This window comes from Dermacentor silvarum, chromosome 7 (assembly GCF_013339745.2).
Source record: "Dermacentor silvarum isolate Dsil-2018 chromosome 7, BIME_Dsil_1.4, whole genome shotgun sequence".
In the NCBI taxonomy this organism is placed as follows: domain Eukaryota; kingdom Metazoa; phylum Arthropoda; class Arachnida; order Ixodida; family Ixodidae; genus Dermacentor; species Dermacentor silvarum.
The window spans coordinates 132,402,333-132,415,365 of record NC_051160.1 but is presented as its reverse complement, the minus strand read 5'-3'; the positions used below and the strand labels follow the sequence as shown (position 1 = coordinate 132,415,365).

At 45.4% G+C, this 13,033-nt stretch overlaps 1 non-coding gene across 1 annotated transcript; it reads left to right on the top strand.

The window, feature by feature from the left end:
• The first annotated feature begins 3,451 nt into the window (after nt 1-3,451).
• On the top strand, nt 3,452-3,523 carry Trnap-cgg (transfer RNA proline (anticodon CGG)). Its single transcript has one exon. It is a non-coding gene; the product is annotated as a tRNA-Pro (tRNA).
• The last annotated feature ends 9,510 nt before the right edge of the window (nt 3,524-13,033 follow it).

Sequence of the window (13,033 nt, the reverse complement as noted above, 5' to 3'; positions counted from 1 at the left end):
TCTAAACGAAAACAGTACCAGCTAAGCAGACTGTTTGTTCATGGAAACTGATCTAGATATTATCGCCGTGCAGGAAACTAAAGTCGAAAGTGAAGAAGGAACGGACCGTATGGTAGATGCGTTTCGGCCACGGTATTATGTGTGTGTATCACATTCTGTTGGTAAAGCTGGTGGTTGCGCCCTTTTTATTCGGAGTGCACTGAACATAGTTATTGAAAATGTTGTGTGTGATGTTATTGGCCGTCAAATAGTGTGCGTCTTTGTAAATGGAGCGGTGAAGTGGCGAGCGATATGTGTTTACGCACCTAACAAAGTATGTGAGTGCAAGGTGTTCTTTGAAGGCCTTAAAAGTCAATTGAATTGTCAAAGCAACCTTTTATTGATGGGAGACTTCAACTGTGTTTGCTATGCTGAGGACCGAGTGCTAAGCCCTACGGTTCACGACGCAAGCGCGCAATTTTTATCCACGAGTATAAGCGAAGGCAATTTGGTAGATGTGGGTTATGTCATGGGATATGGCTCGACTCCTAAGTTCACGCATTTTCAAGGAGCCAGCCATGCACGATTGGATAGGATATACATGACAGCTGACTTGGTTACAATGTGTAGCAGCTATGAGGTCAAATCTGTATGTTTCAGTGACTACTGTTTAGTTATGTTGGCATTGGGACCTAGAAAACCAAATTTAACTGGGCGTTGTGGAAATTAAATTCCAAACTGCTAGATGACAAACTTTTCGTCAAGAAAGTTAACCATAACATTCAGAACCTTTTAGAGAAGGACTGTAAAAGTATTGCGGAAGCATGGGAATGTTTCAAGCAGGAAACGAAGTTAATGGCAATGGAAAGATCATGCACATTACGCCGGGAGGAAGAAAGAAAAGAAAAAGAGTTACAATGCCAACTTGATTTCTACCTAACTATGGAAAGTTCTTGCCCAGGTATCTTTGCGAAGGGAATAAAAGAAGTAAAAGTTCAGTTAGAAAGCGTTGATCAAGAAAAGTATCGAGGTGCGGTTATACGTGCGCGCGCAGAAAGATGATGGTGCGGTGAAAATCCGACAAAAGGAGCGCTTTCGGACGAAAAGAGCTACGCTTCACGAAACGAGATAAGAGCCATCACATATCGAAACGAAATTTTTCGAGAGAACGAATACATTCAGCGGGCTTTTCATGAGCATTACAGCGAGTTGTTAGGGACTGAACGAGAGCTTGCGGAAGGATTCGAAAATCACTTTTTAAAGCTTCTTCCAAAGTTGGATGACGATGTAAGGCTGAATCTCGAGCAGCCAATTACTGTCGCTGAAATATAACACGCCATAAATGAGTTAGCGGTAGATAAATCACCAGGCCCTGACGGATTAGGCGCAGCTTTTTATAAAGCTTTTAAAAAGGATATGGGAATAATTTTACATGAGTTAATTAATGAGGCATATGAGAAGCAAGTATTACCACCGTCCTTTCATGAGAGTCATGTAGTATTAATACCGAAGAGCGACGACCCTCAAACTTTACTTTCGGTGCGGGCATATCGCCCTATTAGCCTTACAAATACGGACTACAAAATGTACACAAAAGTTCTCGGGAGGCGACTGCAGTCGGTCATACAGAAGTTAGTAGGACCACATCAGACGTGTGGAATAAAAGGACGGTCTATTATGACTAACATTTACGTGGCACGAACAGTCCTTGAGTGTTGCGATGCCTTTTCAGAGAAGGTCGGAATACTACAGTTAGATTTGGAAAAGAGCTTCGATAGGGTGGCGCATGAAATCCTTTTTCTTGTACTTGAACATGTGAATGTTGGATCTGTGTTGACACAAGGTGTTAAAATGTGCTATGATCGAATAGTTTCTAAGATTATAATTAATAAGACATTAACAGAAAGTATACAGCTCAAATCATCTGTGAGACAGGGATGTTGTTTGTCGCCGTTGTTTTTTTGCATTATACTTGGAGCCTTTCTGTTTAAAGGTGCTTTCGTGTAGTGAAATCGCAGGTTATAGGGTAGGTTCTAGTGAAATAAAGTTACTAGCATACGCAGATGATGTAGCAGTGTTTTGTAGCGATAAAGACAGCGTCACTAAAGCGGTCGACGTGGCAAGAAATTTCTGTAAAATGTCAGGGAGTGTTATTAATTGGGGAAAATCAGTAGGACTATTGCACGGGGCTTGGGAAGACATTCCCACTAAAATAGAAAGTGTAAATTGGACGTCTTCGCCTATCAGGCACCTCGGTGTACCGCTACAGCATTTCAGCGACACGAAAGACTACTGGAAAGAGCAATGCGCAGAAGTGAAGGAAAAAACAAAAAAAGTTTGGTGGAAGGGACCTTTCCATGTTCACGAGAGCAACAGTATGCAACCTCTTTCTTGTCGCTAAGATTTGGTTCGTGCTACAGGCCCTCTGCGCATCTAGAACGAGCATACAAAAAATGCACCGGGAATTTGCCGTCTTTATCTGGGGATCTGTGTGGGAGCGTACAAGCCGTACCAATTTCTTCACCTCAGTTAAGCGAGGTGGCTTTGGCCTAGCTCCCTTGTTCTTGAGGCAAGCGGTTTCGTGATTTCTGTTTGTGCGCGATCAAAAAAAAATGTTTTTCTGTTAACTGTGTTTCAAGAACGTCTGAGCGACGTTTTACCAAATTATATTGTGTCAACTAAACTAGCGAGAACAAATATTATCAAGGGCTTTCTGCGTGAAGTTGTATGGGCTTACCAATTTTTGTGCGCGCGTTTTTCTTTAGAGTATTTGAGTAGTGTTAAGCGCAAAAAGCTATACAAAGATGTTCTTGAGATATGTATGCCTTTACCAATTTATAGGACCAAATTTTGTATAGAAAGTGGAGCAAATGTGTTAAAAAGGGCAAAGCGGATGCCCGTGCGCTCGTCAGCCAAGTCCTTTTTCTTTCAACTTCACAGTGAAACGTTACCGGTTAAGCTATGGCTCGAAGAGAAAGGCCTCTTTGTAGCATGGTCAGTAAACTGTTTAAGATGCAGAAAACCAGAAACAATAGAACACATTTTTCTGGACTGCTCCGATGCAGTGTTCTTGTGGAACGTTCTTAAACGTACATTAAAGAAGGAACTACCGGTGACGCCGTATGGAATCCGCTTTCTCCCTACAGCTAATGATAATGGAGTGCCTCATGATATGTTAATGTTATTGTGTCTTCATAGTCTATGGAAGACTCGAATGGCGGTACGCCATGAACATATTAGAATCCAATCTGCAAGGGAAAACTTTATAGAGAGCATGCTCCTAATGCGAGAGGTGTACAAGGCAAGAAACGAGGACAATGAATGGATTTCAGTATTAGATGAACTGGAATATATCAAGTGCTTTTAAATACCTAGCGTCAGCCTAAGTGTGGCAGGCGCTTTTAAATTTCTTTACATTGTGTTTCTTGATATCTGTAAATGTGTTGCAAACCGGCAATAAAGAAAAAAAAATGGCTCGTTGGTCTAGGGGTATGATTCTCGCTTCGGGTGCGAGAGGTCCCGGGTTCAATTCCCGGACGAGCCCTTTTTTTCTCTCTTGGCAGGTAGGTAATCCGTCTGAGAAGAGCGCTAACGGGTCAGAATTTTCTTTCCTTGAGCAACGTTGCTCGTTCTGGATGCTGTAACTAGGGCCCACTGATGAGAAAACGAAATAATTGTTATTTTTAGAATCATCTGCTCGCGCGTGTAGCAATCCGTTATAAGCTATCGAGAGCAGTACATGCGCAACGGCGGCTCGTTGGTCTAGGAATTCTACTTCCGGCCGTGATAGCAAACGGACGCTTGTGGAATGGGCTCCGCCGGAGCGGTATCAGCGGCCCACGTGGGCTGCGGAAACAGGTTTTTGGCTGATGACACCCAGGACTATCAAGTTGTTCTGCCGTCGCTGCCAACAGGTACGTCTGTTGCGAATACTGTTTTCCTTCACGGGGACTTGAAAGCCAGGCCTTATCGTGTAGAAGATTTTCGGGACATGTTGGTTCATCTTGGAGTGTTCCCTGAAGTAATAGCTTTGGGGGCGTTCCAGATGAACCACGTTTGGGCCGTCACGTTCAAAAGTGCCGAAGCTACTAAGAAGATGGTAGGAATCGGTGAAGTACGGGTCAAGGAGAAACGGTGGCTTGTGGTTGACCCCGAAAATCAAGAAGTGCGTTTAAAGCTCTACTGGGTGCTACATAATGTAGCAGACGAAGTGCGTTCTGCTCTGGCACCGTACGGGAAAGTAAGTTATATCTACAAGGAGTGCTGGCGAGTGCATGGAATAGCTGACAAGGGCTCGTCAACGCGCACAGTTAGTCTGAAGTTCAAGCCTGGTGTGACACTAGAAGATTTACCCCATCAGTTGCGGGTTGCAGGAATCATGGCTCTACTCGTCGCACCGGGACGCCCCCGCTATTCCACGGGTCATATCAGGCTTGACTGCCGGGTACCGCGGTGTGGTAAGTGTCGGCGATATGGCCATGATGAAAGCAGCTGCGTGCGAACCAACGCAAACGTGGCGGGCGTCAAAGCGAACGAAGAAATATCGACGGAACATCTAATGGACGAGGCAGACGCGGCTGAAACTACCTACGAGGCAGACAGCTCGCGTATTCCTGGTGCGGCTAGCACAGCCCATGTGAACCAAAAAGATGCAACCTTTACTAAGGAAGTAACAGCCAACGCTTCGACCGAGGCTGCAGACACACTGGTGACGGGCGCCCCAACGAGCCAAGGCAATGCACCTGGCGTGAGGGTCGAGGAAGACCCTGTAAATACAGACATCACTATGAGTAGTGCCAGCAGCCTTGCGTGAAAACGACTCCTTGAAGATGGCAAAGACGGGCACGCTACCGAGCAGATTGCAACGGATGAGCCGCCTGTGAAGACGACACCTATTCGAAGGGCTACATGCAATTGGTACCGCCGGTGGTTGTGCGCTGTTTGTGAAGCACTCCACAGGAATTTCTGTTGACAGTGTGTACACGTGTGACACTGGGCGGCTTATTGTATGTGACATAACGTTGCAGGTCCAGAATTTTCTAATAGTTGGTTTATACGGGTCTGAATTTCCGAATAGTTGGTTTATATGCCCCAAACGTATCAAATGAGCTCAGATTGTTTTTAGAAAGTGTTGAACATTATCTGACCTGTGACAGGACTGTTATAATGATGGGGGACTTTAACTGTGTCTGCAGAGTAGAGGATAGGGCAAGAGTTTCCCCGATACGGGATGCGAGTGTATCAGTATTAAACTCACTGACTGTAGAACACCAATTAGAAGATGTAGCGTACTTCCTATCAAACGGTACATTGCCTCGGTTCACCCACTACCAGCGGGACAGCCAAGCTAGAGTGAACCGAATCTATGTTTCGGCAGATTTGGCACTCTTTTGCAATAAATACGATGTTAAAAACGTTTCTTTTAGCGACCATAGCTAAGTTATATGTACGCTAGGCCCGAGGAAACCAGCGAAGTTTAACTGGGAGCTGTGGAAATGCAATGTTAAGATCCTCGATGACGAGGTATATGTGCAGGAAATAAAAGGAAAAATTGGAGATCTACTGGAATGTGAACCGGGCAGTTCCGCTGAAGCATGGGAAGATTTCAAACAAAACGCGAAAATTTTAGCCCTCGAAAGAGCCGGCGCATTGCGTAGACAGCAAAGGAAAGAAGAAACTGAGCTGCAAAGTCGGCTCGACTTTTATTTGAATGCGGAAATTGAAGCTCCGGGCACCTTTGCCAGAGAAATAAAAGAAGTTAAAAGCAAACTAGAAGTAATTAATACCGAAAGATACAGAGGAGCAGTAGTACACGCCCGTGCGGAAAAGATATACATGGGTGAAAACCCGACCAAACGTGCTCTATCAGACGAAAAAAGCTATGCGTCGCGCAACGAAATAAGAGATAATGTATAGAGATGAAGTTGTGCGAGACGAGGAACTGATACGACGCGCTTTTGTCGATTATTATCAAGAATTGCTTGGCCACGAACCACAGATTGAGGAAGGATTTCCACGCGATTTCTTGAGGCTCATGCCAAAACTACAAGAAGAATTTAAAACGAACCTCGAAGCTCCAATCAACGTTGCAGAAATTGAGTGGGCGATCGGTGATTTGAGTGGAGGGAAATCACCAGGCCCTGATGGTTTGGGTTCACAATTCTACAAGGCGTTTAAAACGGAAATAGCAGTTGTCCTTCTTAACGTTATAATTGAGGCATACAGAAGAAAGAAGTTACCCCCTTCTTTCAGGGAGAGCCATGTTGTACTTTTTCCAAAAACATACGATCCAGCTGCATTGCTCTCAGTACGAGCGTATCGAACATTAAGTCTAACGAACACAGACTACAAGATTTTCGCTAAAGTTTTAAACAGAAGATTTCAAAGCGTTATAACCAAACTTGTAGGGCCACATCAGACTTGCGGCATAAAAGGAAGGTCCATTCAGACCGACATACACGTTCCCGCAGGCGTCTGCGTAAGCAGGCGTTTGGTGTGTGGCGACACCACGGACCCGAGCACATGAGGGTTGGCCCGTCCCGCGTTTAGTAGGTGGCTTAGGCGTGTCCGGGAAAAGGGGATCCTGGTGGTTGAGCCGAAGCCGGGTGTTTGAACCTTCATGACCCCTCGGCGGAGGCAACACACCTCTTTGGCCTCTCCTTCATGTAGACGGCACCCCCGGACTCAGCGGCCCGGGGGATATCGGTAGTTGCCTTTTCCTGTCTATCTCTCTCCCTCCAACCTTCGTCTTTCTCACTTTAAATCTTTCCTGCCTTCTCTTCATTTCTATTCACTTCCGATCTTCCTGGCAGCAAGGGTTAACCTTGTGTGCTATGATCTAGCTTGATTATAACATATGTAGTTATAGTAACAATGTACAGTTGGCATGGCGGGGCATGCTTCACAACAATCTCTGCCGTGTCCCCTCGTTGGGCTCGGTGGTGGGTGACTGGCATTGATACCGAACAAACAACTCACCCCATGGGACCCTCGAAACCCTTCTCACCTGATCGTCCCCCGAAAAGGGGGCGCACCGATGCAACCTTTGAATTCTTTCTGAAGAAACGAGACACATTCCCCAAGTATCTTGTGATTCACTGTGAAAACACTGATAAAAAAGCGACAAACATTTCACCCTTCTTGGTGTCAAAATGTCTCATGGAGGTAATTGGCAGTGGCTACAAAGCCTCTAAGATGGCAAGTGGGGACCTTCTGATTGAAGTGAAAGACAAGATGCAGTGCGAGAAACTAACAAACCTGGTGGCATTTGGCGATAAAACCATATCTGTTAGTGCACACCGAACAATGAACACCGTCAAGAGTGTGGTTTCAGACGACGACCTCATGGATTTGACTGATGAAGAACTCCTGAATGGATGGAAAGAAGAAAATGTTATAAATGTACAACGCATAAAAATCAGGCGCGATAACAAACAACTACCAACCAAACACATAGTACTTGCTTTTGGCTCTAGCACACTCCCGGATGCAATAGAAACAGGCTACCTAAACTGCGTGTAAGACCTTACATTCCAAATCCACGGCGCTGCTACACGTGTCAGAGGTTTGGCCATGCCTCTCAAAGCTGCCGAGGACGACTAACTTGTGCGAAATGTGTTACAAAAGATCACTCTGCTGATGAGTGTACTGCTGAGGCCCATTGCGCGAACTGCGATGGTAGCCACCCTGCATATTCCAGATCTTGCGTAGCCTGGAAGAAAGAAAAGGAGATCATTACTATCAAAGTGAAAGAGAATATCAGTTTCCGGGAAGCACGACAGCGTCTTTCACCTGCCTTTTCGACGAAAACTTCTTTTGCCGAAGTGGTGCAACAGGGGGCAGCACCACGACGGACCCCGGCGGTCGCCCAAGGCACGCGCAGCGTATTGAGGCGACTGCCAGCCGCCCCCATGGTGGGAGCAGCTGAGGCTGCTCTGCCCCCCTCGAAATCGGCCACACCAGAGGTCTCTACTAGCGCTGGCAGCAGCCATCGCAGCTCAGAGGCTAAGGAGGATTCATTGGCCTCCGGGATGGTGAGGCCAAAGCCTTCGTCCCTCGAGGCGAAGGCTACACGACGTACACATCGCTCGTTAGAGCGAGTGTACAGCGCTTCACAAGAAGCTATGCACACTACCCGAAGCAAGGTGGTGCAACCAGCACCTTAAGAGCGGCCAAATTCTTTGGACCGCTCTAGAAAAGACAAAACCAAAATTACAGGGCCGCAAACGGCTCTGTAGGCTAAAACCCGTTCTTTTTCATACACACAGCACCAATTTAACTTCATTATGGACACACAAATTATGCAATGGAACGTCAGAGGCCTTCTTAGGAACCTCGACGATATCCAAGAACTTCTTTACCAACACAATCCAAAAGTGCTGTGTGTACAGGAAACCCATCTTAAACCCAAACAGACTAATTTTCTTCGTCATTTCGTTATTTTCCGTAAAGATCGTGATGATGCCATCGCATCATCTGGTGGTGTAGCCATTATACTCCACAAAGGTATAGCGCGTCAACATCTACAACTTCAAACGCCCCTAGAGGCAGTGGCCGTTCGAGCTGTGCTTCTAAAAAACTTATTACCATCTGCTCTTTGTACATACCCCCGCGATATCAGCTCCATAAACAAGAATTCCAAACATTAATAGATCAGCTACCTGAACCGTATCTTGTGCTTGGAGATTTAAATGCACACAGCAACCTATGGGGCGACTCACGCTGTGATCGAGAGAGGTCGCTTGATTGAACAGTTGCTTTTTTCTTCAGGTGCATGTCTCTTGAATGGGAAAGAGCCCACGTATTATAATCTGGCAAACAAAACATACTCCTCAATAGACCTTAATATTGCATCTCCTACTCTTCAACCTTACTTTAAATGGTAAGTTATTAAAAACCCTTACGGGAGTGACCATTTCACAGTAGTTCTATGCGCACCAATGCCTAATGAATGTCCTCCAGAATTCCCTCGCTGGAAAACTGACTCAGCTGACTGGGAAAAGTTCAAAAACCTTGCTTGTTTATCCTGGGACGACATGTGTGCTTTAAGCATAGACGCTGCGGTTAAATATTTTACGGTTTTTCTCCTTGACACCTCTTCCAAATGTATCCCTGCAACAGGTGGATTGTCCACAAAACGCCGTGTTCCGTGGTGAAACAATGATTGTCGAATAGCGCGTAAGAAGCAGAACAAGGCATGGGGTTTACTTCGGGATTCTCCGACGGCAGAAAATCTAGTTAATTTCAAGCAGGTCAAATCCCAGGGTCGGAGAACGCGGCGACAAGCTAGAAGAGAGAGTTGGAGAAAGTATGTATCGGACATTAGCTCTTACACTGATGAAGCAAGGGTCTGGAATAGAGTGAAGAGAATAAAGGGTCGACAGCCTTACTCGCTGCCCTTGGTGAATACTCAGGGCGACAGCATGGAAGATCAGGCGAACTTTCTTGGCGCACATTTCAAACAGATATTCAGCTCGCCGCACTACTCTGAAACATTCCAAAGGTACAAAAGGCAAATAGAAGGACAACCATTAGAACGGAAAGGCACAATATGCGAGACATACAATAGACATTTTTGCATGGCAGAGCTTCAGGCAGCACTTAACAGCTGCAACAGATCTGCCCCAGGTTCTGACCGCGTCCCATATGAAATGCTAAAACACTTGCCGTGTGGAACACAAAAAACCCTTATTTGTCTCTACATTTCTATATGGTCTTCCGGCTACATTCCCTCTGCTTGGAAAGAGGCCATCGTAATTCCCATTTTGAAACAGGGTAAGGACCCTTCTTTGGCTCATAGTTATAGGCCTATAGCATTGACGAGCTAGTTAGGTAAACTTTTTGAGAAGATGGTAAAGAGGCGCCTGGTACACTATCTAGAAATAAACAAGAAATTAGACCCATATCAATGTGGTTTCAGAGGGCAGATCGACGACCGATCAGCTTGTGCGCATAGAAACGTACATCAGGGATGCCTTTGTCCACAAACAGCTTGTATTATCAGTCTTTCTTGACATGGAGAAGGCGTATGATACTACGTGGCGCTTCGGGGTCCTTCGGGATCTTTCTGCAATGGGCATTCGCGGTAACGTGCTGAGAATAATTGAAAGTTATCTCTCTGACAGGACATTTCGTGTTAGAGTTGGCAACATGCAGTCTCGACCATTCATACAGGAGACCGGTGTACCGCAGGGTGGAGTACTGAGCTTTACGCTATTTATTGTTAAAATTAACTCCCTACCCACCACATTACCTCGCACATTCTTTTACTCCGTCTATGTGGACGATGTACAGATAGGGTTCAGGTCGTGTAATCTTAGTATTTGCGAGAGGCAGCTACAGCTTGGCTTGAATAGATTCTGAAAGTGGGCGGACGAGCACGGTGTTAGACTGAACCCTCAAAAAAGCACGTGTCCTGTTCTCAAACAAGAGAGGTGTAGTACCAGAACCACATATTAACCTTAATGGAGAAATACTTACTGTCAGCCTTGAACACAAATTTTTAGGTGTTATCCTGGACACAAAACTTAACTTTATTCCCCACTTAAAATATCCTAAAGAAAAATGCCTGAAGACCATTAACCTCCTCAAGCTGCTCTCTCGAACAACCTGGGGCAGTGACAGGAAGTGTTTGCTTAGACTGTATAAGAGTCTCGTACAATCACGCCTCGACTACGGAGCCGTGGTGTACCATTCCGCAACTCAGAGTGCGCTAAAGATGCTCGACCCAGTCCACAACCTCGGTATAAGACTCGCAACAGGTGCCTTTAGAACGAGCCCTGTTGAAAGTCTGTACGTCGAGTCCAACGAATGGTCCTTACATCTACGCAGAACATTCTTAAGTTTTTCATACTACACTAACCCCCGTATTCACAAACGCACCTCGACTCGACCCTCCACTCGAAATGCTCCTTGAGGGCGGCTTTTCATTTCACAAATCGCCCTCCACACGAAACGCGCCTTGAGTGAAGGAAACCTCGAGCGTTTTACTCGAGAATCTCAAGGTAGCCCCGCAGCTACCTTGAATCGCTCCTCGAGTGAAGTTAGTGCGCAAACATGGCTGCGTCGTGATCTGTCGCTCGCCTCGTCGGCTTTTTCAGGTGGACGCCAGTTGCCTCCGCAGCTTTTCTTTCGTTAACGATGCTGCGCATCTTCAAGGGCATCGTTTTACGGACTGGTGCAATCCTCTAGAGCGCTTCGGCAACGGAGTAATTCTACTGTGGCACCGAGACAGACCGGCCGTCCTGTCAAGAAGACTGCCAGCTAGGGCAGTGACCTGTCGTCTTATTCCGTGCATGAGCCAGTTGATGACCTGCATACGTGTATTCTTCGTGCGAGTGCTCCGAAACTACTATCAGCGCCAGTGCCGTGTTTCTCGCGGGGGATCATACAAAGCAGCACCATTTGAAACGCTGCACGATACATAACTACGGCGCACTTCGAACCTATGAAAACTAAACAACTGAGAAGATTCCTGCCGTTAGTGGGTGCCTGTGTGCTCGATTGCTGGATGCTGGTCTGGCTGCGCGAGCGCCGGAATTCGCTCCGCCTGAGCGGTTTGTACTCGTGTGCATCACTTACTACGCTATTCCAAGGACGGCGTAGCGTACCACAGCAAGGCGAGCTTCTCTAAAAACGACCAGGTGCGTTCACTTTTCTGTTTCTCTATAATTTCATGCAGTTAGTTGCTATAGGGAAACCAAAAAAAAGTATACTGTTTTTTGCGTGGGACGTGTGACAGTAGCTGTTATTTACAGTCATTAGCAATAATTACGCGATCCTTGCTTCAAAATATTTAGTTTAATTAGCTTATGCTTATGAACATCCAAGCCCAACGAGGAAGTGAGCAACCATGAAATGGTTTTCATAATTATACCTGCACGTATACAGAGGGAATGTAATATTTTATTCCAATACAAAACATTGAATAGCAATACAGCAGTGGATATTTTTTGTACATCACATTATCTTTATTGTAATAAAAAAAAGCTGTAGCAGTTGACTCAGCTCCTAATACAGAAAACGCTAGCAAGTGGTAGCAGATATATGTCACATATATTTGTTGCACACATTCCAGCTATTAGTGAGTGCATTATGTAAGTGTTAGATTGCTGCATGTCGGTCTGGCTGTGCAAACGCCAGACCAGCTTAAAACTGTATCTTTGCAAATATGAATGAGAACAGTCCGAGCTTATCAATGTAAAAAAAAATCGGCTTCCTGAACACAATGAAAATCTTTAACGAATGTATTTACTTCGAAAAGTAAACTGATGAAAACGAATACTGTACCTAAGCTAGTTTTTATGTGCGTTAAGATCACTGTATGTTTATAACCAACCCCTTCTCTTATGCAGGAACCATGCTGCCAACGCAACCACGCAGAGCAACTGCCTTTTCAAGGGTGCTGCGCTTGCGTTGGTGTGCAAGGGGAAAAGAGTGGAGCTCCAGTTAATGTGTACTGCTGCACTGTAGTCGTTGTCGCACTATTTTGGCTAAAACAACTATCTCCTTTCTTACATCCTAACAGCTCAAACATCACCCCTAAAGGCATTTTTCATAAATCTGCCTTCATAGGCACCTTGCAGCTTAAGTCTGTATTTTTCATCCAGGTTTCTTTTCCTAAGCCATATTTAAAAAAGCAGTCTGTATCACTGAATAATTTCTTGTCAGTCCAAGTGTCAATCTCTGAAACAATAAATTAAAATTATCCTCGTCTTTTTGTGTTCTGATAGGATTGCAAAAAGAGCGTGGACTCTGATCCTACAAACACAAGCAGTAGCACTACTGACAAAGCTATTCTAGAATAAAACGCCATCCGTGTTCTAGACAGTAGACTAGCAGTGTTCTAGACAGTAGCATACCGTCGGGTGTGGCCACCCGACGTATGCAGTGGTAAATTCTTACAGAATATACGCTGTTTCAGCTCCGTTTCTAAGTTCAGCTTAAGATTAATTATGAAGGCCGGAACAATAAATTTGTTCCATTCGATGCGGATCACAGTTGGCTTCCATGGGGCTTGCAGAAGTTCAGTAATTGACCGAGGAACAGAGCGTGT